Source organism: Hylobates moloch, unplaced genomic scaffold, assembly GCF_009828535.3.
Source record: "Hylobates moloch isolate HMO894 unplaced genomic scaffold, HMol_V3 SCAFFOLD_25, whole genome shotgun sequence".
NCBI classification, from domain to species: Eukaryota; Metazoa; Chordata; class Mammalia; order Primates; family Hylobatidae; genus Hylobates; species Hylobates moloch.
Window position 1 is genome coordinate 3,435,883 of NW_026652300.1, and position 5,251 is coordinate 3,441,133.

General features: G+C 49.8%; 1 pseudogene; it reads right to left on the reverse strand.

Moving 5' to 3' along the window:
• Nucleotides 1–1,133: 1,133 nt before the first annotated feature.
• On the reverse strand, nt 1,134–2,881 carry LOC116811467 (testis-specific Y-encoded protein 3-like; annotated as a pseudogene).
• Between the last annotated feature and the right edge of the window lie 2,370 nt (nt 2,882–5,251).

The following is a 5,251-nucleotide window of genomic DNA, read 5'->3' on the forward strand; positions in this document are numbered from 1 at the left end:
TCCTCCATTCTTGATTCACTAGGGGGCACAATGCACTGCAAAAAGCCACAGGGACCAATGCCCAGGAAAGCCAGGTATTGTCCAAGGTTTCTCCCCACTAAGACAGCCTGAGATATGGCCTCGTGGGATGGGAAAGACGTGAGCATCCCCTAGCCCAATATCCATGAAAGGTCTGTACTGAGGAGGATTAGTAAAAGAGGTAGGCCTCCTGCAGTTGAGATAAGAGGCAGGCCTCTGTCTCCAACATGACCCTGAGAACAGAATATCTAGGTATAAAACCTGATTGTACATTATTTATATTCTGAGATACAAAAAAAAAAAAAAAAACAAACAAACTGCCCTGTGGCTGGGGGTGGGATATGCTGATGGCAATGCTGCTCTGTTATTCTTTATTACACTGAGATGTTTAGGTGGAGAGAAGCATAAATCTGACCTACGTGCATATCCAGGCATAGTACCTTCCTTTGATTTTATTTGTGACATAGATTCCTTTGCTCACATGTTTGCTTGCTGATCTTCTCCCCACTATCACCCTGTTCTCCTGCCACATTCCCCTTGCTGAGATAGTAAAAATAATAATCAATAAATACTGAGAAATCTCAGAGACTGGGGCCGGTGCAGGTCCTCCATATAATCAGTGCCAGTCTCTTGGGCCCCACTGTTCTCTCTCTATACTTTGTCCCTGTGTCTTATTTCTTTTCTCAGTCTCTTGTCCCACCTGATGAAAAATACACACAGGTGTGGAGGGGCAGGCCACCCCTTCAGACAGCCATGGAATCAAGTGCCATGAATCGAAGTTAATGATTCAGCTTTACTTCTCAGTGAGTCTGGACATGCATTATGCTTCCCTGGGCTTAAGACTCCACAGCTATAATCTGCTTTGCAGTGCAGTCTCTAATGTGCCTTTTTCAGTCCAATGCCCTGAATGTCCTAGATTCTGTCACTCTGTGTCTTCCTTTCAAGGAATTTCTACATGTATGAAAGGAGCCTCAATTTCTACATTTCTGAAATGAGCATCCAGCCCCCCTGAATAGGGAGGTGTCTCAAACCCTTCATCCTGGGCATCAAAGAGCTCCAGTTCCAACTGAATGGCTCACCTGAATTCTCTGTTTCCTCTTCAGGTGGCTTCATACTTATGTAGTATTGCAGGGGATTGCACCACAGGTCCTTACATAGGATCTATCAGGGGAATCAATGCGGAAAGGCCTCATCAGGGCTCAAACTGGTGACCCAAGCAGCTGGGAACACACCAGGGTCAATCCTGATGTTTCCCGGTGAGGACCCACCTCAGCAATCCTATTAGATCCTGTGAAGTTGTGGTCAGAAAATCAGTTGAAGGAGAAGTTAAGGCTGCTGTTGTGGTTTTTGCGGTGATAGGCCTCAACTTTGTAATCCTGATACCACTGAATTGGAATGGAATGAGAAGTCCTGTACACTACAGAGAGAGGATTTTCTGTAAAGCGGGCTGGATCACGTTGGCAATGATCCACCCACCATCTTCTTTCCTCTACCCATCCTAGGAGCCACCTGTCACCTGTGACGTTCACAAGGTATTCCTTGGTAATCACTTTATTCTGGAAGTAGGGGTTACTCTGAAAGAACAACATGATCTTGCCGAGATGAACGGGATGCTTCACTTCTTCCACCTGTCAGGACAAGGTGCAGAAAGCTTAAATACCTTTTTGGGTGAGGTGCCCACTGTTGCTTACAGGAATGAATTATTTCCCTTACCCTCCCCCGCTAAACCCTCTAGCCTCAGTCTTCCTGGCCTCACCTCCAAGTTGATCATGTAGCTCAGCATGTCTTCATCTTGCTCAGCGATCAGGGCTGACACCTGGGGGTGGTTTGCAATCTGATTTAGGTCAAAGAGCCTTTACATGCCATGGAAGGAAAAGCTACGAGCAACAGGGAAGAAGGCCTAAGAGCACCCAGAGGCTGGGGTACGGGATTTCTCAGATCTGCATCCACGTATGACCTCCTTTCACCTCCCCCTCCCACTAAACTAAGGCCTCTTGGGTTCGCAGAGCAGGTATAATTCTGAGGCTGACTGCACTGACATGGGGAGGCGTGATGTGCAGAGTTGCTGGTGTCTGAGGAGTGGCAGAATCTGCTTATACCAGAAGACGCTCAGTCCCAGATTGGACTGGCAAGGGGGAGCAATCACACTTCCTTAACAAAGCTTAATTCACACAAAAACCTGTTGTGGTGAGAACTTGCTTCTGCTTTTCAAAAAGGTGCCCCAAACATCTGCTGCTCAACATCATGAAGGGTTTCTCTGCCACATGCAGGAAGATAGTACCCGTGCCTGCTCAGGCTTCCTACAGCCACATTTGTCCGAGGCAATTCACCGTTGTTCCCCCAAATAGTCACATTGATGCTGAGCTGCCCATAAGTTACTTAAACTTCCCCAAGAGCACGTCTCAAATGGAAAGTCAGAAGAAACACTGAAAAGGATACATTGTCTCAGAAACCAGGGATGCTCTGGATGATTGCGCCTCTGTGGTCCAGGTGGGGCTGGCGCCTCCAATCCATCTTTTCCCTCTACTGAGAGAAGGCCTTCCGGGCTCGGGTATTAACCAGCTCTAGCTCCACCCGAACAACCAGCAGCTCCTCCAGTGTGGACTCTGGGGTCATGGGCCCAGGGCCAGGCTGTGCCCGCTGGTCCTCCTCCTGCCGCTCCACGTTGGCCTCCTCCTGGGCCACCACCTCCACCTCTGCCATTATGTCATGGAACACCAGCACTGCCTCCTCCCTGAAGGCTGCCTCCTCCCTGAAGGCTGCCTCCCAACTCTGCACCCCTGCTGCCTCCTCCTGCAGAGCCTCCATCCTGAAGAAGGTGCCCTCCTCTGGAACTCCCACAGACCACTGCCTGTGCTGCCCAACCTACGCTACAGGGACCCATGCTGGCCCCAGCCTCCCATGGTAAGCCTTCTCTGAGAAGCTCTTGGAGCTTGTGCCAGGTAGCCCTGCATCCAGGCACATGCAGGTTGCATGACTTTTGGTACTGTGGGCATGGAAGTCCTGTGCCCTAACTGACATCTGGAAAGTGGCAAGTCATTGACCCAGGGGCAACACATGAAACATCTCACTTCATTAGGCAGGCCAGGTAGGTGATACGGAATATTGCAGATCCACAAGAGAACTCTCTGTCTGGCTGCTGGGGCCAGGGAGGTGGGGGTGGCCTGGGGGAAGTGGGTCAGGGCTGGCGCGTGAGAGGAAAGTTGCTTGATTGTGCTGAGGTGGAATTCGTCTGCTCCAGATGCCAGAAACCTGGCATGCACTCTCACTGGTCTAGGCAAATACAGGCTCCGACTACCATGCTTCCTCCCTGAGTATGCTGTACTACTAGGAGCATTCCAAATGGCCTCTGGTCCTATGCCCTTGGGACAGTGGAGGTCAGCTGCCACAGTTAGCCATCGACGGTGTGCCTGCTCACTGTTGTGCACTGCCTTGCCAACGCAGAGGCTCCTGCACATGCAGCAGTGGCTGTGGTGCCTGCTAGCAAGGCTCTGCAAGCCCAGGGCCTTGGCCTCTGGCTCCTGAGCTCCTGTGTACAGTTGACCCTGCTGGGGAGCTGATCCCCAGGGTGAGTGCAACAATCTACAGGCCTGGCCATGCTCTTCAGGAAACCTGGGTCCATGTAGGTGTGAGACTGTGTTCTCAACACGGGAGGCATGCAGGCATTTCAGGAAGCAGGCATCCTGGGGAGTGGCCCCCAGAGCCTAAGGGTGCTGGGGATGGACTGGGCTACACAGGTCAGGGTCTGTGGGAGCACCCAGGAGGGCACCATGTTCAGGCTAGAAGTTGTGGTGGAGAGAACAGCCAGAGCACCCAGCAAGGAGGCGGCCTTGGAAGAGGAGGCAGTGCTGATGGAAAACATAATGGCTGAAGTGGACGTGCTGGTTGAGGAGAAGACCAACATGGAGTGGTAGCAGGAGGGCCAGTGGGCACAGCCTGGCCCTGGACCCAGCACACCCGGGCCGTCAATGGACTCGCTGGAGGTCCTTCACTTGGAGCTAGGCTCCTTGAATGCCCTAGGCCACTGGGCATCTGCAGCTTCTGGGCCAGAGCCGTATCCTTGCAGCTGCCCATTTTGGATGGCTGGCAGCAGGGGTTGGGTGTCAGGCTTGGGGGGGTATGCGGGATGGGTGGGGGGAGAACCCAGGAGGGAGGTGCATGGGGTCAGCCAGGAGGCAGGGGATGGGTAACAAGGTGGGAACTGAGGCCAGATTCCTGCAGATAGGAGGCCAGCTTGCTTGTGGGAGCCCCGACAGCAGGTGGTAGGCACAAGGAGCCAAGCACAGCACTTGGAGAATCTTGGCTCCAAATACCCTTCATGCACAGCACAAAGTTGAATTGTTAACATGGCACATGTATCCCTATATAACAAACCTGCACGCTGTGCACATGCACCCTAGAACTTAAAATATAACAATAAAAGAACAAAAACACTTAAAAGGAAATATTTCTCTCCAAGCCGAAATACCAATTAGTGTCATGTGGCCTAGAATGTAACTTACAAAAAAATGTCACAAACATTCAGTAGATAGTTTCTAAATGTCCCAGTAAGCCTGGCAGTCTGCAAGAAGCTCACAAAAACATGGTCCTTGCTCTTCTGAGTTTGCAGTTGTTAGAGGCACAGAGAGAAATGAGAAATAATAAGTGTGAGAACAGCTGTTATAGGCAAATACAGGAAATATAACTGGAAATAAGAGCAATGATTTTGATAAACAAAACATTAATAAACGATGAAAAGTTAAAAAAAAAGACTCATAATTTTAAAAAACTTTACCTTCTTCAGCCCTCCAGAAGAAAACTCCTGACTCTGCTTTATTGGTTGACATGTTCTTAAGGAAGTGGAACAGCTCTGATTTGTATTACCAAGTCACATTTTCTTATTTATGAAACACAAGTTTAAAAATTCTTTTTAAGCACTTTGGGAGGCCAAGCCAGGCAGATCACAACGAGATCAGGAGATTGAGGCTACCCATCCTAACACAGTGAAACCCCATCTCTACTAAAAACACAAAACATTAGCTGGGAATGGTGGCAGGTACCTGTAGTTCCAGCTACTAAGGAGGCTGAGGCAGGAGAATGGCATGAACCCGGGAGGCTGAGCTTGCAGTGAGCTGAGATCACACCACTGCACTCCAGCCTGGGAGACAGAGAGAAATTTAATCATATACATATATATCATTTTGAAAGTCAAACGAGAATATTTGCTGTTACTGTATAAACTGTCAAATGCTAA